The 22,278-nt window shown below is 42.5% G+C and overlaps 1 long non-coding RNA gene across 6 annotated transcripts; it reads right to left on the bottom strand.

Moving 5' to 3' along the window:
* Positions 1-15,814: 15,814 nt before the first annotated feature.
* Positions 15,815-21,039, bottom strand: LOC139354180 (uncharacterized). Of its 6 annotated transcripts, none has more exons than XR_011605265.1 (8): positions 20,849-21,039; positions 19,166-20,785; positions 18,526-19,087; positions 17,964-18,464; positions 17,479-17,906; positions 17,242-17,406; positions 17,058-17,151; positions 15,815-15,943 (listed from the first exon to the last, which is right to left on the bottom strand). It is a non-coding gene; the product is annotated as an uncharacterized lncRNA (long non-coding RNA). The 6 variants fall into 6 exon arrangements; XR_011605263.1 differs by having other exon boundaries at positions 19,166-20,582; positions 20,639-21,039; XR_011605266.1 differs by having other exon boundaries at positions 19,166-19,579; positions 19,633-21,038.
* Between the last annotated feature and the right edge of the window lie 1,239 nt (positions 21,040-22,278).

The raw sequence follows: 22,278 nt of genomic DNA on the forward strand, positions 1-22,278 counted from the left end.
AAGGCGAAAGATAAGCAGAGAGCGCTGCAGGTGCCGTCGTACACCTATGCGCGCATGACTAGGCGCTGGCGATCTGCTCCGAACACTTCGGTTTTTTAAATCTTTGATAGTTATTCTAGATAGCGCGTTGTTTATTTGGTTTTCTTTTCCCTTAAGTTCCCTTATAATTTTTAGTTAGAAAAGCTCCACGTGCTTGTTTGCTTGCGTATGTTGTTATGCAACATTCTTTATTAAAATCGAGATACTGTAAAAATGTCGGTTTCATCAATTAAACTTTCAAATAATCGAATCCTTTTTGACAATTATCTGTCCATTCGAATTTCAGATTCTTTTTGCATACTCTAGGTAAGAGTAATCGGAGAAATTTTTTGTAAAACGTCTGTAATAACTGCAAAATGCAACGAATCTTCTAGTGCTGTCTGTGTCTGGGTATTTTTCTATGACATCATATTTCGTAATGTCGGTAAAATACCTTTATTAGTGCACTTGTGACCTAAGAAGGTTACCTTGTGTGTGAGGAATGCAGTTTCTTGGGTTTTTTAAGGATGTGCTGCATAAATCAAATACGTTGGTAAGGTATTTAATCATACGTTTTTCCGAACATCCGATGACAATTAGGTCTTCGATATACAAGAATGCCTTCGAAGGTTCGATACCTGAAAAAGCGATTGTCATCATTCTTTGAAAAGAATTCGGCGCTATTTTTAGACCATAAGGTAATCGAGTGAGGCGATAGGAGTCATTGCTCGTATAAATTACGTTATATTTCTGGAATTTTGTTACAGTTATATTTGATGAAGTCCTGACATCAGATCTTAATAAGTAATATGATGGTGAAAATTTATCACATAATAGTTTTTTATTGATTTGACAACTATTGTATTCTGATACTGAAGGTTCTACAGTTTATCTGTAATAAATTTGTAAGCTTGGTAGATATTGATTCTGATTTTATACCAAATAAGTCTGTACATTTGGTACACAGTTCTGCAAGTTTTAATTTAAGTTGAGGTGGAAAATTGTTATTTAGTCTGGCTAGGACTTCTTTATGGTCTGTGTTTTGATTGGGTTCTATTAAATTTTAGTCATCTAGTGGTTCAATCTTTAATGTGTTTAATTTAACCATTACAATCCTATTTGTTGTATTTAGGATTCGGACATAGGCGTTTTCAGACTCCGAAATGGAGTCTCAAATGAAAATTCCATTTTCTAAATCTTGGCTTGGTTTATATATACCTGGTTGCTGCTATAAAATAGAAATTTTTCAGACGACTTCGGATCTAGCTGGCAAAATTATTGATTTGTTTTGAAGTGTATTTTGTTGTTGTTGCGATTATACAGATTGTCTGGTCTCAGAATGAGCAAATCATTTTCTGGTTTTAAGTCTACTTGACAGTTATATTTTTCCATGAAGTCCATGCCTATTATTCCATCACATGGAATGGAAGCAGTAGCCAAGTTGGGAACAGTACCAGGTGTTCAGTAGCACACACTGCAGATGAGAATTGCTGATCAGTATATCATATGTCTCACTAACTCACCTTCTCGCCGACTTAACGGTACACTGACCCGCCAATGCAGTCAGCACATTTAGCAGTGTTAGCCGAGCCAATTACGCAGCTGCTACCATAATCAAAATTCCCTTACCTGCTTTAGAATATACCATAAGCTAATATATATTAAGCTAATCATTACACTAAACTTCCGTGTTCCAAGTAGTATACAAGCATGTATCAAATAAAAAATAAATCTGTTATCAACGCAACTCATAACTCCGCGGTTGTACTTTCCATCCCGGGAATAGAACTCGTACTACACTATCTCAACTATCAGCTAGGTCAACCTCAGCGCAGTTCCCGCATCGCCTGTGGTTCGGCATCGCAGTAACCATTGTTATCGTATTCCGAGTGTCTACCATGTCTAAACCATAGCTCATCCAGCTTCACAGGTTACTCAGCTGAATCCAGCTTCACAGGATACTCAGCTTCATCCAGCCTCACATGATCGTGAGCTTCATCCAGCTTCTCAGGATACTCAGCTTCAACCAGCTTCACAGGATCATCAGCTTCATCCAGCTTCACAGGATTCTCAGCTTCATCCAGCTTCACAGGATCGTCAGCTTCATCCAGCTTCAGAGGATACTCAGCTTCATCAAGCTTCACAGGATACGCAGCTTGATCCAGCTTCTCAGGATCATCAGCTTAATCCAGCTTCACAGGATGCACAGCTTCATCCAGCTTCACAGGACTCACAGCTTTATCCGGCTTCACAGGAATCTTCGTTTCCAAGACACACATCATGTCTACATCATTCATAGAGAAAGCAAGTCACACAAGAATCTATTTACACAATCGATTACTAGACAACCAAAATGAGCTACAAGTACAGATCCAACAGCCCATAAAGAATTATGGCAAGGATTCGGTCGAACGACGCCACCGAGACGGCAATAAGTTAAACGATCTCTGGCAGCAGTTTTGTGACCTAGATGAAGAAGTCCAGCAAACGGCATTACCCACTGGAAGTGAATACGCGTCACGACTAGTTGCACTTAAGAGCTGGTCGAAAAATATCAAAAAATATTTCTGGACAACATGCCGACTGGAAGCGGGCTTCCAAAGGCCCCCAGGCGAACTTCGGTTAACATGAAGATTACAACAGGAGATCAAATCAAGAGAGACTCCGCACTTGACACGGTTATACGACAGTTGCAGAGAAGATGCAACGAATTGGAATTATCATTAACATTGGCCTCTAATGCTCCATCGGTCACTCCAGCTCTACAAAGGCACCTGGACCTCCATTGGGCGCTACTGAGACAAGCCCACGACGAACTGGATAGCATACCTGGGGCATCAGCTCTTGCAGAAGCAGAGGTAACCCAATTCCACACACTATACGAGGAATACGAAATGAACCTGCTTAGAGAAAAAGACGCTCCAAGAAGCCAAAACTTAGCACATCCGCCAATAAGCATTCCGTAGTGGTACAACTCCAAAAACTACATATTCTACAGAGTTCGCTTCGCGAAAGAGAAACGTTTTGACAGACACAACCTTCTCACAGGGTGGCTATGACGACACATGGTTGCGATTGAAGGCCAGGTACCAACTAAGGGCTTAACATGACACTATAAAAACTCAATGAGTACTCTTAAAAACCTCGATATCAGCACAAAATCCTGGGATCCAATCCTGTGTTTTTTATCAGAAAAAACTAGACCAGCAGTCTCTAGCTGCTCTAGAAAATTCAGCGGATGCACCAACGGAAATTCCAACGTTATGGAGTGTACTGACGTTTATTGAGCGGCGCGCTTGCATGCTGGAGACGATAAGCCCTAAACCTACAGCAACACTTTGCCTTCAGTCAGTTCAAAACGAATAGAGCTGTAAGATTTGTCACCTAGGACCACATCATCTTAGAGCATGTAGCCGTTTCCAGAATATTGACCCCAAAACTCGGCGCCAAGCTATTATTCAAGTAGGAGCGTGCACAAATTGTATGTCTACAGCTTATAAGGCTGAAAACTGTGGATCACCGGCCACTTGTCGAGTCTGCCAGCAACGGCATCGTTCACTGTTACACCAAGGACCGACTAGCAATCCAGTGTCCAGCGCAGCAACCATTGCAGGCTACGACAACCCTAGAGGAAATACTCTGCTCGCGACCGCCAAGGTATCATTACAAGGGCCAACCGGTCAATTACAAAACATGTCGCGCTGTAATGGATTCTGGATATCTGGAATTGGAGGAAAAATACCAACAGAAATAAGATCAATACTAAAGCTCTCATCATGTACATCAGGCTTAGAGACACTAGAAGAGGTATTTATTATTCCCACAGTCAGTACAAACCAACCGTCAGTACCGACTGCAACCGATCTTAATATTCACGAGAGACTGCCGTTAGCAGATCCTAACTTTCGCCAACCTGGACCCATTGACATAACCTTAGGGTTTGATGTATATTCTCGTGTAATATCCGGTAAACTTATTAGACTAGGACCAAATAAACCTTTGGCACAAGGCACAAGGCTTGGTTATGTAATCACAGGTTTTCTCAATAACGAAACTTAATCTAATACGGAAATCAACCCAATTTTGGTAGAAAACGCAGATGATCTTGCAGGACCGAACGCTGCTTATAAGACAACGAAATATAAAAATCCGGTGAATGATAATCAATTTGATAACGAACTTAACATTGATGGATCATAAAATAAAAGAGCCTGAAGATATATGTAGCCAATCAAGAAATAGCGACACTGACTCGTCCAATCGAGAATCAACCGCTACATAGAAAGGTTCATTGCAGCTGATTGAACATTATACTGCAAGAGCAATACTATTTAATATAGAACCAACTTCTCATCAACTTAAAACCTACAAGAAGTCTGGCTTTTGTTCAACATTTCTAAACTTAACCAATACTTATCAAAGCTTTGTTGCCGATGACGTGCGAAATGACTAAGTTCTACGAGGGCACAATTTCAGTCAGTGTTAAGCAGCATCAAGAAGATATGAAGGACCTTTATGACAAACATGAAACTCCGCAGCTGAAGGAAAGAGCCTCCACGGTCAATGATTTGTTAGGTGCTTTCTATACAATTCGGCCAAAGGCTGACCGTCATCACGCCTTAATTGAGGGTACCCCTCAATGGGGGAGAGAATGTTCGCACCCAAGGGTGCTCAACATAACCAGCACCCAACAAATCAAGCAGTAGCCAAGTTGGGAACAGTACCAGGCGCTAAGTAATACCCACTGCAGATGACAATTGCTGATCAGCATATTATACATATGTCTCACTAACTCACCGTCTCATCGACTCAACGGTACACTTACCCGCCAATGCAGTCAGCAAATTTTGCAGTGTCAGCCGGGGTACGCAAACTGCTACCGTAATGAAAATTCCCTGACCTACTTTAGAATATAGCTTTTTTCACTAATCATTATACTAAACTTTCGTGTTCCATATAGTGTATATGCGTGTATCAAATATAGAATAAATCAGTTATCAACGCAACTTATAACTCCGCGGTTCTACTTTCCACCTCTGGTAATAAAGCTCGTAATCCTACACTATCTTAACTAGCAACTAACCAAGTTAGCTCAACCTTAGCGAAGGAGTATCTATCGTTACCAGCAAAGCGTCACCGTGCCAGCAACAAGTGCTCATTACCCCCGCGGTGTGACCCAGAAGTGTCTACTTCGGTTCGGCACAAGCACACACACACACAGTTAAGAGAGTTTAGAGGAAGAGAGAGAAAGGGAATGGAGAGAAGGAGTGGATGGGGACAACAGAGCTAAACAGCACCAGTCAGATCGAAACAGCACGAGAAGAGAGAGAGTTCGCGTGCTGTGAGCAAAGGAAATAGCCGTAAAGCGCTTGTCGAAAGGTCGAACAGTAAAACCGCAGACTTTGGTCCCTGGAGTGGCGCTGTGTGAGGCAAGACAAGGAGAGCCCAAGGATTAAAGCGCAGGACGTGCACGGACAGCACTTTTCCAAAAATGACTGCAACACCGTTGAGTGAAGGTTAGTGTGGAACGTTCCGAACAGTAAACCGGAGGGTCAAAGAAAACTGAGTGAGCGGCTGTGGTTTTCAGGACGGTTACCATGAAAATTGCCAGTACCTCTGATATCCTTGAAATCCTTTTCTGTTTTTGTTACATGTTCCTAAATTCCACCTGGCTCTGATTTAATAATTTATGAGCAACATCTGTCTGCAATAAAATCTGTTCTTTCCCTTCTTTCTAACCGAGACCTTTTGATTGTTTGGGTGACTGTAGTCTCCGTGATATTTCTTGGTCTCCTCCTACTGACTCCCTTGTCGCTATACCTTTATCTTTTATTGTGGACGGCCTTTTAGAATTATCGTTACAGCAAGTAAGCTTTATACGGAATTTGTGTTTGCTTCAGACCCGTCTGAAGTCACGGTATCTAGAATTGACGCTCTTGTTGTACCTGAAGACCGATATCATCCAACAATGGAATTGACAATCTGCCCCCCTGCGTTGATACCCTCTCTCCTTAAGTTTCTTCAACTAAATGAGATGTTTTCGAAAATGTGACTATAATAAACTTAACGATATGATTTCTCAATATATTTGGACAGTCTGATGGGCTTTCTTCAAAGCTAAACAGGCCTCCTTGGTTAACCAACGCGCTTCAAGGACTTTAAAACCTTTAATCAAACACCATCTGATTTTACGAAATATGTGGTTGCTCGATCGGATTTTATTGTTCTCAATAGTCATTGCTATTCTATGTATTTAAGTTTTCCATGTAATCTATTATCTTGTATTTCAAGTTATTTGAATGGTAGGACTCAGAGTGCTATATTCAAGAACGCTGCTTAAAAATGTATATACGTGACTTCTGGAGTGCCTCAGGGAAGTCATTTGGCTGCTTTGCTGTTTACATTGTTTATTAACGATCTTCCCTCTATCATAACACATTCTTATGTACTAAATGTATGCTGATGATGTTAAGCTTTGTTTATAATATAACGATATAGCGTCGGGTTTCAACTTACAGTCGTATATTTATTGTTAGCAGGCATGGTGTGAGTACAACTTTTTAAATTTGAACTGCCTTAAATGCAACGTTATGACTTTTTTTAGAGGAACTCCTACCTTTGTTAGTTACTGTCTTCAAAATACGCCACTCGGTCGAATATATTGAGTTAATAATTTGGTGTACTTCTGGGCCCAAAACTTAAATTTGACTGCCACATAATGTCCACTGTCAACAAAGCCATGAGTTTTTTTGGGTTTAAAATGCGTTGGTCAAAAGACTTTGATGACCCTTAAACAACCAAATTATTATTTACCTCCCATGTGAATCCAATTTTGGAATATTGTTCTTTCACAACATCAAGTGTATATTGACCGTATTGAGTCAGTACAAAAAAATTTCTTCTTTTTGCCCTTCGTAGTTTGAACTAGGATCAAAGCGTAAGGCTACCTTCCTATCAGAGTGATTACTATTGCCAAATTTACCTACACTTGAAAATCGTAGAAAAATGCTTGGTACTATTTTTATCCAAAATCTTGTAAGAGATGATATTGATTCTGTAGAACTTGTAAACCGCCTAACTTTCAATGTTCATGTAAGACTAACACGAAATTATTATCCTCTAAATTTGCCACGATGTACATAAAATGTTTGTCTGCACGAACCCTTTCGCGTTCTTTGTAAAAATTATATCAACCTTTATCATTTTATTTGCCCTTCAACTTTTATCCCGGTATTAAAAACTAATATTTTAACTCATTTGCTTCATTCTTAGTTGCTTCTTCCATTTTTCGCCCAAATTTTTAAAAGGTAACAATCACGTGCTAGGTTGCTTTGGGCCACTTGTTTGAACTGCTCGTAGTGCATCAACGTCAATCATATACAAGAGTGGTCCGATAAGTACTTAGCCTCCAAAAAATAAACGAAAATTTTGGAAAAGTGGCGATTTATTGCTCAACATAATATGCTTTTAGCTCGATACACTTGACCCAGCGATGCTGGGTGTGCAAAAAAGGCCTCTGTGGCGGCGACGACCTCCTCATTCGGCGCAAATTTCTGTCCAACGAGTGACATTTTCAAGTTTGGAAACAAAAAGAAGTCACACCGGACCAATTCTGGAGAATATGGTGGATGGGGTTGCAGTTCGTAGCCAAATTCAACCAATTTGGCCTTGGCGAGGGCGAAAGTGTGAGCCGGTGCGTTGTCATGATGGAAGAGCACTTTTTTCTTCGCCAAATGGGGCCGTATTTTCTGCAATTCGGTGGCGAATCGGCCCAATAATTCAGCATAGTACAGCCCTGTGACCGTTTTGCCCTTCTCCAGGTAGTCGATGTAAATCACACCTTGTGAATCCCAAAAAACGGTGGCCAACACTTTTCCTGCCGGTGGGACAGTCTTCACCTTCTTCGGAGCAGGTTCGCCGGGTGAAGTCCACTGTTTCGACTGCTCCTTGGTCTCTGGTGTGTACCAGTAGATCCATGTTTCGTCGACGGTCACGAAACGACGCAGAAACTCCTTTGGATTGCGCTTAAACAGCGTGAAACACTGCTCTGAAGTGGTCTCACGGTTGCGTTTATTGTCCGGTGTGAGCAAACGTGGCACCCAACGCGCCGACAGCTTTCTCATGCCCAAAATTTCATGCAGGATATAACCCACGCGGTCTTTTGACATTCCTACAGTCTCAGCTCTCTTGCGTATCTTCAATCGGCGGTCTGCCAATACGAGATCGTGAATTTTTGTCACGTTATACTCCGTGGTAGTCGTTTTCTGGGCACCTGGGCGTGGCTCATCAAAAAACGACATGCGACCACGTTGAAACTCGTTAAACCAATTTTTGACGGTCGCCATCGAAGGAGAAGAGTCACCGTACACAGCATCCAAGCGCTCTTTGATTTCGCTGCGCGATTTCCCCTTTCAAAAACAAGAACCGAATCACAGACCGATATTGCCCTTTCTCCATTTTTCTAAAATCCGCGGACACGTCCGATTCCACACGCAGTCAAAACAAAACTACGAGTCCGATTCGGCTGAAATTTCGACAGTAGCCGTCTACGAGAATGTACTACATGATAGTAAATTTCTCTTGTGAAAGTGACGCCATCGGGCGGTGAGGCTAAGTACTCATCGGACTGTCGTACACTCAGGGAAAGAACCGTTCTCGATTTCAGTTTCTTAATGGATTTTTTCGCAATAAAAATTAACTTCACTTAAATTTTTTTTGGGAATAAAATTTTTTAATTTTAAATAACATAAAATTATTCTTATTTAAGCCTCCCTACACTCCGTAAACCCTGAAAATCACACGGAGCCCAATCGGTGGGATGGCCTCTCTAATTTCATCGTCATTTATGTATTGAAGGCACTCGTAAGAAACCCCGGCATCTAAAACAAGAAATGATTTTTATTAATAATATACTATAAGATGGCTGCGAATAACAATCACAATTTATTACATATGTACATATATATATTTTGCATTCGCATATGTATGTGTACGTTTGAGGTTATGTCGTGTGTCGAATAAAAAACGCACAGTTATGCTAACATACATACATATGTTCATAGAAATCTTTGTTTGTTAATACCATTCAATTTAATATTAATATTCCCGACCTCTGTAAGTGTTGTTGGTCTGGTTATTATAATTTTGGTTATTAGTGTTATTTTGGTGATATCCGTTTTCTCGGTAGTAACCGTTGTTTTGATAGTTACCACGTCCCCTACCACGATAATTACCTCGGTAATTATAACCGCGATAGGTTTGTCGTCCTCGCATGAATTTGAATTATCCTGTTGTTTCAGTACTACATCACTGTGGACGGCAGTCCGTCCACGTAGTGACAAACCGCACCAGGAGGGTGTGCGAAGACGACGACTATATTTACACGAAGAAATGGAAATCTACTGTAATCGTCCGATTGTTTCGAGTGATACATTAATCGAAAGGTATTGCAAAAACTATAAGGATTGCGTACAAGGACTTTAACAAAATCAATTGGCTTGGGAGAAAAAGCGGTGAAAGCGTAATCGTGAAAATTTAGAAAATTTGATCTGTTGGGGCCGGTGGGGGTCGAATGCCATGTTAACTGTCAAAACCGGATGCTACGCTTAAAAGAACACGCAAAACAAGATTTTGGAAGACTTCTCAAAATAAAAATTTTATATTGCCAAAAAACAGCTATAAATAGCAAAAATTGTCTACACCTGCAACTTGTGAACTACTAAAGATTAAGCCTTGTGCTACATGTTGTTAGAAAGCTATTTTGAAATACTTTGTACGCTTTTCTAACATGATTTGTCTAAATATCACCAATTTAAAATTATGCGCAAAGTTGCCTGCCTCAAGAATAGTTTTTAGACGGCCATGTTTAAAATTTGTAACCATCGTGGTAATGGCCTATTTGTTACTAAATTTGTCAGCATGTTCGGCTGATAAATCCTCTTCAATATACGAAGCTTCTAGAAGATTGTCGATTTCTGATGTACATTTTTCGTCCGTTTTTTTCCTTTTTGGTGTTTTTTTGCGATTTTTGCTTTATAAGAAATGGGAAATATGAAATATCTTTTATGTATGCCCGTCGGGCAACTGCTTCTTCAGGCATTATGTTATTTATGTTATCTTTAGTGTCCATTGCACTTGCGATTGAGTCTAAGTCTTCTTCTTCAATCTCCTCTTCTTTTTTTCTCTCTTTCCGGTAATGTTATTACAGCAGGTATTGTCAGATCATGTAGATCTTTCTCTTTTATATCAATTCCTTCTAAATTTGCTTTTCTAGTACCCCTATTTTTATCAGGGTTTGTTTTTCTAGTTCTTCACTAGGGTCTATTGTCAAATGGCTATTCAATATTGTGTTATGTGCTAAACGACAAAAATATGCACAAATTATGCATTTAACAAAGCTGTTTACATTAAGACAGATAACGATAGGCGCAAATAGTCGCAGACGGTTCTGTTGAAAAAAAATATAATTGTTCGTACCCAAAGGTACTCAACATGACCACACCCAACAAATCAAGCAGTAGCCAAGTTGGGAACAGTACCAGGCGCTCAGTAGCACCCACTGCATATGAGAATGGCTGATCAGCATATTATATGTCTCACTAACTCACCGTCTCACCGACTCAACGGCACACTGACCGGCCAATGCAGTCAGCACATTTTGCAGTGTCTGCCGAGCCAACTACACAAACTGCTACCATAATCAAAACTCCCTGACCTACCTACCTACTTTAAAATATAGCTCATTCACTAATCATTACACTAAACTTCCGTGTTCCAAGTAGTATATAAACATGTACCAAATGAAGAATAAATCAGTTATCAACGCATCTCATAACTCCGCGGTTCTACTTCCTACCTCTGGGAATAGGGCTCGTAATACACTATCTCCACTAGCAGCTAACCTACGTTAGCTCAACCTCAGCGCAGTTCAGCGTCGCCTGTAGTCCGGCATCGCAGTAACTATCGTTACCATTGCCGCGACGCGATCGTCCTGCCAACAAACGCTTCTTCTTCCAGCGTCACAGGAACTTCAGCTTAATCCAGCTTCACAGGATACGCTTCTCTTCCAGCGTCACAGGAACTTCAGCTTATTCCAGCTTCACAGGATACGCTTCTTCTTCCAGCGTCACAGGAACTTCAGCTTAGTCCAGCTTCACAGGATTCGCTTTTTCTTCCAGCGTCACAGGAACTTCAGCTTAATCCAGCTTCACAGGATACGCTTCTTCTTCCAGCGTCACAGGAACTTCAGCTTAATCCAGCTTCACAGGATACGCTTCTTCTTCCAGCGTCACAAGAACTTCAGCTTAATCCAGCTTCACAGGATTCGCTTCTTCTTCCAGCGTCACAGGAACTTCAGCTTAATCCAGCTTCACAGGATACGCTTCTTCTTCCAGCGTCACAGGAACTTCAGCTTAATCCAGCTTCACAGGATTCGCTTCTTCTTCTAGCGTCACAGGAACTTCAGCTTCATCCAGCTTCACAGGATACGCTTCTTCTTCCAGCGTCACGGGAACTTCAGCTTCATCCAGCTTTACAGGATACGCTTCTTCTTCCAGCGTCACGGGAACTTCAGCTTCATCCAGCTTCACAGGATACTCAGCTTCATCCAGCTTCACAAGATTCTTTGTTTCCAAGACATACAATATGTCTACTTCATTCATTGAGGAAACAAGTCACACAAGAATCGATTTACACAATCGATTACTAGACACCCAAAACGAGCTGCAAGGGAAAATCCAACAGCTCATTAAGAACTATGGCAAGGATTCTGTCGACCGACGCCACCGAGACGGCTATTATTCCGGTAAGCTAAATCAGTTAAACGATCTCTGGCAGCAGTTTTGCGACATAGATGAAGAAGTCCAGCAAGCGGCATTACCCACTGGAAGTGAGTACTCTTCACGATTAGTAGCACTTAAGGAGCTGGTCGAAAAATATCAGAATATCTTTGTGGACAACATGCCGACTGGAAGCGGGCTTCCGAAGGCCCAGAGACGAACGTCGGCTAACATCAAGATCACAAAAAGAGATCAAGTCAAAGGAGATTCCGCAATTGACACGGTGATCCGACAGTTGCAGAGAAGATGCAACGAATTGGAGTCATCATTAACATTAGCCTCGAACGCCACAACCGTCACCCCAGCCCTACAAAGGCACCTGGATCTCCATTGGGCGTTACTGAGGCAAGCCCATGACAAATTGGACAGCACATCTGGGGCCGCAGCCCTGGCAGAAGCAGAGCTAGCTCACACATTATACGAGGAATACGAAATGAACTTGCTTCGAGAAAACGACTCGCCAATGAGCCTAAACTTGGCACTTCCGCCAGTTAGCATTCCGGAGTTCAACGGCGAGTATCTAGACTGGCCACGGTTCCATGATCTCTTTGTGGAATTGGTACATAATAAACCATATTCGGCCAGTCAAAAACTACATATTTTACAGAGTTCGCTTCGTGGTGAAGCGAAAAACGTCTTGACAGACACAGCCTTCTCACAGGGTGGCTATGACGACACCTGGTTGCGTTTAAAGGCCAGGTACCAGAACGGAAAAATACTAGTATTCGCCGCCATTGCAAAAATTATTGACCATATGCCTATAGACGGCTCCTCGCGCCAACTAAGGGCCTTACATGACACTATAAAAAACTCAATGAGTACTCTTAAAAACCTCGATATCAGCACAAAATCCTGGGATCCAATCCTGTGTTTTTTATCAGAAAAAACTAGACCAGCAGTCTCTAGCTGCTCTAGAAAATTCAGCGGATGCACCAACGGAAATTCCAACGTTATGGAGTGTACTGACGTTTATTGAGCGGCGCGCTTGCATGCTGGAGACGATAAGCGCTCAACCTACAGCAACACTCCGCCATCAGTCAGTTCACAACGAAGAGAGCTGTAAGATTTGTCACCTAGGACAACATAATCTTAGAGCATGTAGCCGTATCCAGCAAATGGACCCCAAAGCACGGCGTCAAGCCATTATTCAAGTAGGAGCATGCACAAATTGTTTGTCTACAGCTTATAAGGTTGAAAACTGTGGATCACCGACCACTTGTCGAGTCTGCCAGCAACGGCATTATTCACTGTTACACCAAGGACCGACTAGCAATCCAGTGGCCGGCGCAGTAACCATTGCAGGCTACGACAACGTAGGAGGATATACTCTGCTCGCGACCGCCAAGGTCTCATTACAAGGGCCAAACGGTCAATTACAAACATGTCGCGCTATAATAGATGGTGGATTACAGGTGAATCTTATCTCAAGGAGAATGGCAGATCTGCTATCTCTTATGGAAAGGGCACCGATTGAAATATCTGGAATCGGAGGAAAGATATCAACAGCAATTAGATCAACACTAAAGCTCTCATCATGTACATCAGGGTTTGAAAAACTATTAGAGGTATTTATTATGCCCACAGTCATTACAGACCAACCGTCAGTACCGATTACAACCGATCTTAATATTCCCGAGGGACTGTCATTAGCAGATCCTGACTTTAGGCAACCTGGACCCATTGACCTAACCTTAGGGGCTGAGGTGTATTCTCGTGTAATAACCGGTGAACTTCTTGAACTAGGACCAAATAAACCTTTGGCACAAGGCACTAGGCTTGGTTATGTAATCACAGGTTATTTCAATAAAGAAACCTCATCTGATACGGAAATCAACCCTATTCTGGTAGAAGGCAGAGGTGATTTTGCAGGACCGAACGCTGCTTATGAGCCAAAAAAAAGATAAAAGTCCGATGAATATAGAACCGACTTCTCAACAATTTAAAACCTACAAGAAAGCTGACTTTGGTTCAACATGTCCAAACCTAACCAAGAAATATCTTAGTTTTATTACAGAATGTCCACATACCATAGACGTGCCAAATGATTAAGTTCTACGAGAGCACAATTTCAGCCCCCACGGTAATGTCAATTTTATCGCAAAGGGGAGTGTTAAGCAGCATCAAGAAGATGTGAAGGACCTGAATCACAAACCGCAGTTGAAGGAAAGATCCACCTTGGTCAATGATTTGTTAGGTGCTTCCTATACAATTCGGTCAAGGGCTGACCAACATCACGACTTAATTGAGGGTACCCCTCAATGGGGGGGGAGAATGTTCGTACCCAAAGGTACTCAACATGACCACACCCAACAAATCGAGCAGTAGCCAAGTTGGGAACAGTATCAGGCGCTCAGTAGCACCCACTGCATATGAGAATGGCTGATCAGCATATTATATGTCTCACTTACTCACCGTCTCACCGACTCAAAGGCACACTGACCGGCCAATGCAGTCAGCACATTTTGCAGTGTCTGCCGAGCCAACTACACAAACTGCTACCATAATCAAAACTCCCTGACCTACCTACCTACTTTAGAATATAGCTCATTCACTAATCATTACACTAAACTTCCGTGTTCCAAGTAGTATATAAACATGTACCAAATGAAGAATAAATCAGTTATCAACGCATCTCATAACTCCGCGGTTCTACTTCCTACCTCTGGGAATAGGGCTCGTAATACACTATCTCCACTAGCAGCTAACCTACGTTAGCTCAACCTCAGCGCAGTTCAGCGTCGCCTGTAGTCCGGCATCGCAGTAACTATCGTTACCATTGCCGCGACGCGATCGTCCTGCCAACAAAGCGTCCCCGTGCCAGCGACAAGTGCTCATTACCCCCTTGTCCCGCGGTGTGACCTGGAAGTGTCTACTTCGGTTAGGCACAAACAATAATATTAGAAGTCAAGTTCCTACCCAGTGAGTGATAAAAAAATTCTTGTTGATGTGAGTGGAGTTAAAATATAAATATTTATAGAATATTCCGTGAGGGATAAGCCTGGATCAGGAAAATAGATTTACATAAGGAGAGACGAGGACCAGCCACCAGGAGGAGATCAAAATTTTCAACAAGAAAATAAGCCACTCATCCCCCGGATGGCCACAGGTTTTTATTCGCCCTTAAAAATTATATTTACCAAAGGGAAATAACAAATTGTTCCCGAAAACTGCAAGCGGCAAGAAAATCAGCAAGCCGAAAATTAAAGCAAAAAAATTGAGACTGATATCTTTGATTATGTAACCCGCCCAAAATAAATTAATTTATTCCTACTTATATCTATTCAAATTATTTATTAATTTAACCTACTTATTTACACCAACCCAAAACTATTGAAATTATTATTTATTGTTATTTAATTATTTATTTATATATATGTGTTCCATGTAAAGGTTCGGTACCGTAGGTAGGCTTATTAAATGTTAGAATTTAAGAGAAAATTTTGAATTATAATGTGAAAACGAAATGAAGTCGTGTGAATTGAAATTCGTGTTGGGGGGTGAGATGATTTAGGCAAGGCAGAATTTGGAGATGTGTCCAAAAGAATGTTGAAGGATGCACTCGTGGTTGGGAGGGACTTCAGACCACGATAAGAGCTGTGTTGTCCAGTCCAGACGTTCAAAAGAAATCCATCGTGAAGATTGCCGTTGCCGGGTTTGAATTTCCGTTTTGTTTTTGTTGTGTCTGCTGCTGGAATCAATAAAAGTAAAAAAAAATGTAAATACTAACCAGAGTATTTGGCAACAGAAAACGACATCGGAAACCAGCTGTTTGGACCGTAGGCGGGCTTAGAAGGTCGAACCCATCGTAGCCACAGTGAGTGATATTCCGAAAGGTCCTTTCTGCTGAGCACAATCCTTGCTGAGAAAGAGAAGACCAACTAGAAGTGGACCCATGATCGAGTAAATGCGGGACATGCGAGGCCAGGTTAAGAGAAAAAAGAAAACAATTGTCTTTTAAATATGTTGTCTGTGGTAAAGTAAATTTGTAATAACTTATCTAAATTTGTTTTCTACGTTTGGAGTTGGTGTGGTCCATGTGCACTGTGAATTAAGTGTGACATCGTTGCCCAGCAAATTTCAAGTAGAGGCTGAAAGATAAAGAGTAAATTTAATTAGAAAAATTGTTTAAATAATTATGAAAAATTGACACAAACGGATTAGGAACTGAAGGAAAGGAGAGAAAAGTTAGTGGGTAATGTAAATAGCTACGTCTCATCACCCCAGATTAGAAAAATTTGAAGAAAGAGATAAGTAAAACAATTATAATTAAAAAAGGAATTAGGATATGCCAAAAAGTGATAGGGATAGAGTCCAAATCGGAAGAAAATTGAGGAGAAGTTTGGAGTTCATCCGGAATAGGGGACCAGCAGGTATGACTCCGCCAGTAACTCGCTCACAAGCAAATCAAGAGGAGAAATTGGAGAACATATTGGCACCCGAAGGCATGGAGTCGCTAAGGGAGCAGAATCCTGAAGGAATGGGATGCGGAAATCCAGGAAAAGCTAGTGGTCTTCAGTCGGTAGGCGGAACCAGGGCCATACCAAAGTCTTTGCCATCTGAAATAAAGTCAGGGGTTAAGGCGGCACTGGTTCAAGCACAACATACGTAGCAGGTGGCAATGTCGACGGAATACGAAATGTTCAAACAGCAAATGCAGCAGGATATGATGCAGTTCATGAAGGACATCAATGACTGCATGGCGGAGTGGCGCAGAGATTTCGTAAAGGAAAACGCAGCATGGCAGGCATTTACGCAGGTTCGTCAGGCTCAAGGACAACAAGTTGGACAGGGCCAAATGCCATCTTCGGAGACGGCGATGCCGCCACCTCAAGGCCTTGCAGAGCAGCCGCGGGCAAATCCGAGTCAGATGCCACCATTCGACCCGAGGATGCTACAACAACCTCCGCCAATCATACTGCCGGGGGTACGTCACCATATGGGATTCCCGCCGCCAACATCTGGGGCGCTGTCCAAAAAGCAGGAGATAAATCGTCACGCATCGGAAGGGTATCGGCAAACCGCCTGGTCGACGGAGCAGGAACCAAGAAGGTGGAATGGGTCTCACACGACGCCGCCAGAACATCCTCCTGGAAACGGTGGGACACAGCACAACTTCAACCCAGGACTAGATCAGCGTCGGTCAAGCGGTGCAGCAGGCGACTCTGCGTTTAAAGTCGGCTAGCTGCGGAAGTGGGGGCTCACCTTCGATGGAAGTCCCAGAAGCATGCCCGTTCCCGAGTTTATATTCCGCCTCGAACATCTCCAAAGGTCGTATCAGGTGCCGTGGAAGGAGGTCCTAAGAGAATTTCACGTATTAGTGGAAGGACAAGCCAAGGAATGGTACTGGATGTACGTGAGGTCGACGGAGAAGCAAGAGTGGACTTACCTGAGGTACGCACTACAGCAGCAGTTTCAGAGTCACCGATCCAATTTCGAGCGAGAGTATGAGCTGCTAGAACGGAAGCAGAAGCCAGGAGAAACCATCGAGGTGTACATCCAAACCATGGTAGCGCACAGATCTCGACTAGAGATGCCGTTTTCCGACTTCGACCTGATAAAAGTGATAAAGATGAACATTAGGGATCAGATTTCGAGAATTATATACCCGATATACATCACGAACCTGGATCAACTCTGACATGAATGCCACGATGCGGAGAGAATATTGGCGACTCGATGGACCCGATATCCAAGCAACCTCGAGACTCACCGAGGGTATAAGGATCGTCCGAGGATAGATGAACTTTGTCCGGAATCAGTCGGAGAAGAGAGTTTACCTGGAACAACAGGAAGTGGAGGCATTAGCTAGACACTGGGAGAACAACTGGTATTCTTGAACCGTGGGACACCCATTCAACGCGTGTGAATCGGAGGTGTTAAAGGTATTCTGTGTTAAGTGTGGACTACCCGGTGAGAGGACTCCTAGATGTACTCGATGCCAAACGGGAAACGGTGGGAGGAGCTTGGGCAAGAACGAGGAACCACGCTCCAATCCATTTGCCACGAACAAGTGAAAGCCTCGTTTAATTGCATGCCTAATGATAAGGATAGCTGTAAGGAGAATAAAATTAGTAAGGTACTGATAAATATAAATAAACCAGTACATACCATTAAATGGTCGAAACGTGAACCTATAGCAGTCCGGGAAGCACATTACCAAGAAGTCAGGAACCGAATATTTGGGTAACATGATCCGGATCGGAACATTTCGCCAAAAATTGCCAGAGCCCGTAGAAGTCAGCAGCGGAAGGCAGAAAGGAGGATGATTTGTTCGGCCATCAGAGCTGCGGTGGAAGGCGACAATAGACCATTCGCACAGGTCAAGATCGAAGACCTGGAGGTCGTGGGTCCGGGACATCAGTAAGCTTGCTTGGCGAAGGTTGCCTAGAAACAGTGGAAAGGTTAGGACACAGATAAGACAGATCACAATCGATAAAAAACACTCGATCCAGTTAGTTGAAGGAGCAGTACCCGCCAAAGAGAGATTTTTTCCAGTGTCCCCGGCGAAACAACAACTGCTTTTCGCAGAATTCGATGAAATGCTAGGGTTAGGAGTCATCGAGTTTAGTGAAAGTCCCTGGAACATCCAAACGTCGCTGGTACAGAAACCTGGAAAGAATAGGCGTTAGACGCGAGAAAACTGAACACACTTACAGTGAAGGATGCTTACCCACTACAGAACATTGAGTCGATTTTAAGCCGGGTGGATGAGACGATTTTCATCAGCAGTATCGATTTGAAACATGCGTTCTGGCAAGTGGAACTCGATGAGAAAAGTCGTCCCATGACCGCTTTCACAATACCTGGAAGGCCACTTTATCAGTTTCGACGGATGCCATTCAGAGTATGTAATTCGGCTCAAAGGTTGTGTAGGGTAATGGATAAGGTAGTCCCACAGCGTCTTCGCAGCCGCGTCTTTGTATACTTGGATGACTTGCTGATGATATCCAAGACTTTCGAAGAACTCTGCATGTTGCTGAAAGAAGTGGCAGAGTATTTAAATAAAGCAAATTTGACGATCGGCCTACACAAGTCAAAATTTTGTTTTAAATACTTGCGGTATTTGGGACTCATCATCGGTGAAGGGGCCTTGCGGACAGATCCGAAAAAAAGGCGATTATGAAGATAGAGGTGCCAAAAATTACGCGACAACTACGCAGCTTCTTAGGAACCGCAGGCTGTTATCGCAGATTTATCCAAAATTTCTCCGGTGTAAGTGCGCCGCTCACGGACTGCCGAAAAAATAAAACAAAATTTACGTGGACGGAGGAAGCAACTACGGCATTTGAAACGCTGAAGAAAGCACTTACCTGTGCGCCGGTATTAGCTCATCTAGACTTTGGAAAACACTTCTGGATACAGTGTGCCGCCAGCCATGTAGGAATTGGGGCAGTATTATATCAGCAAGACGTAGAAGGATCGGACCGGCCAATAGCATTCTTTTCAGCGAAGCTGAGAGGAGCACAACTCAAATACAGCGTAACGGAAAAAGAGTGTCTCGCAGCAGTAAAAGCAGTGGAAAGGTTCCGTCCCTATGTGGAGTTGATGCCGTTCACGATCGTTTACCGACCATGTAAGCCTGCATTGGCTTATGACGCTTAAGGACTTGAACGGGAGGCTGGCGCGGTGGTCGTTAGCGTTACAGGCATTCGACTTCAACATAGAGCATCGGAAAGGGAAAGACAACATCGTGGCCGACATGCTATCTCGGACGAATGAAACCGCTGAAATAGAGTTCTTCGATTTTGAGACAACGGAATTTGAGAGTCCTGAATACCTGGAAATACTGCAGTTGATTGAAGAGCATGGAAGAGATAAATTTCCGGACTTAGGTGCGGAAGAAGGACTTCTATTCAAGAAGACACACTTCAATAGAGAGGAAAGTGAGGAATTAAAATGGCAACTGTGGATTCCGTAAGCAATGACGACAACTCTAATCCAGCAAGCCCACGGCGGCGGCATGTCAATGCATGGGGGTATGGCAAAGACCTTAGCGAGACTTCAGCATATGTATTACTGGCCCAAAATGGTAGTTCAAGTCCGAGACTTTGTAGCAGCATGCGAAAACTGCAAAGAGAACAAGCACACAACGCAGATAAAGCGACCAGAGATGGGGAAGGAGGTACGGACAGATCGACCCACTCAAAAGTTGTACCTGTATTTCTTAGGAAAATATCCGCGGTCTCGCCGAGGAAATACCATGCTATTTATCGCGTTGGATCATTTAACCAAGTTTGTGTGGCTAAAAACGATGCCGAAGGCAACATCGACAGCTGTAATCCGATTCCTACAAGAAGGAATATTCACCCAATTCGGAGTTCCGGAAACAATCCACACGTACAACGGAAGACAGTTTATCTCCAAGGAATTCGAGATTATGCTGAAAGAATATGGGACTACACACATAAAGACAGGGAGACAATCTAATGCTTCGGAGAGAGTAAACCAATCCGTGTTAGCAGCGATTCGAGTAAACATCCAGGACGACCACACGCGATGGGATGAACACTTAGCGGACATACAAGCGTCGCTGAGGTCAGTCATCCATAGCAGCACCGGAACTTCGCCGTATTTTGCCATGTTCGGACAGCACATGTTTACGAATGGGAAAGATTACTCGCTGGCCCGCAAGTTGAATGCCCTGAATGAAGCTGAGGTAGCCCAATTGCCCAGGTCGGAACAACAACAGCTATCCAGAGAGAAAATAAAAGAAAGGATACATCAGGCCTACGAGAAAGCATTGAAACGTTACAACTTAATGACTCGAGACATTGGATACTCACCGGGACAAGAAATCTATAAGAGAAACTTTGTCCTAAGTGACTTTAGCAAGAATGGGAATGCCAAGTTTTGCAGAAAGTACACTAAATGTCGAGTCATAAAAGCGTTGGGAAACTCTTTGTACGCTTTGGAAAACTTGCGCGGCAATCCTTTGGGAGTTTTCCATGCAAAGAATTTGAAACATAAGTGCCCGGCTAGCAAACCACACTCACCAGGCTTTAATTTCAGGGTTGTGGGCGGTGGCCTACGTTGAGCAGTACAACCAACAGCACACGCACATCCTCCACTCCTGTTCCGAGACGAGCATCGAAACCGTAGTGTGCTTGTTATGTGCTAATCGACAAAAATATGCACAAATTATGAATTTAACAAAGCTGTTTACATTAAGACAGATAACGATAGGCGCAAAATCGATACACGACTATCAACGACTCGTCAGTTCAGGGAGTCGTGTAGCTTAGTCAAATCATGGAACTGGTTCCTTAAACCGGATATCTCCCAAATGAACCAAGGCTTAAATCCGAAAAGTTTGAGTGGTTTTTGAATGAAGAATTAGAATATTCCGTGAGGGAAAAGGAGAGACGTAGACCAGCCACCAGGAAAAGGACAAAATTTTCAACAAGAAAATTGGCCACTCATCCCCCGGGTGGCCACAGGTTTTTATTCGCCCGTAAAATTTTATTTGCCAAAGAGAAATAACAAATTGTTCCCGAAAGCTGCAAGCTGGAAGAAAATCAGCAATCCGAAAATTAAAGCAAAAAAATTGAGACTGATATCTTTGATTATGTAACCCGCCCAAAATAAATTAATTTATTCCTACTTATATCTATTCAAATTATTTATTAATTTAACCTACTTATTTACACCAACCCAAAACTATTGAAATTATTATTTATTGTTATTTATTTATTTATTTATATATATGTGTTCCACGTAAAAGTTCGGTACCGTAGGTAGGCTTATTAAATCTTAGAATTTAAGAGAACATTTTTAATTATAATATGAAAACGAAATGAGGTCGTGTGAATAGAAATTCGTGTTGGGGGGTGAGATGATTTAGGCGAGGTAGCACGACCCACAAGGCAGAATTGGGAGATGTGTCCAAAAGAATGTTGAAGGATGCACTCATGGTTGGGAGGGTCTCCAGGACCACGATAAGAGCTGTGTTGTCCAGTCCAGTCCGTTCAAAAGAAATCCGTCGTGAAGATTGCCGTTGTCCGAGTTTGAATTTCCGTTTTGTTTTTGTTGTGTCTGCTGCGTAGACAACATTGTTTGTTGTTCTCCTCCCTGGGACATTCGATGACTAGCCGGCATCTACACTGCGCGAAAAGCAGGATACGACAATTGTCGGTATAGATAAATCTTATTTCATCTCTCCTTGACTGTTATCAAATTTGAACGTAACTTCATCAATATTTTGATATTTTCGACCAGCTTGTTTTACTTATTATATATCTATGTTTATACCCGTTACTCGTAGATTAAAAGGATGTACTAGATTCGTTGGCTCAATCAATAGGTATTGATGAGACTAATACATTTCAGTCAAAATTTTTGTCCAGGCGGTTAGGCGGTTTGTGGGCGTTAGAGTGGGCGTGGCAAACTTTTTTTTTATCAATCGATAGGTATTGACGAGACAAAT

This window comes from Drosophila suzukii, assembly GCF_043229965.1.
Source record: "Drosophila suzukii chromosome 2 unlocalized genomic scaffold, CBGP_Dsuzu_IsoJpt1.0 scf_2c, whole genome shotgun sequence".
NCBI classification, from domain to species: Eukaryota; Metazoa; Arthropoda; class Insecta; order Diptera; family Drosophilidae; genus Drosophila; species Drosophila suzukii.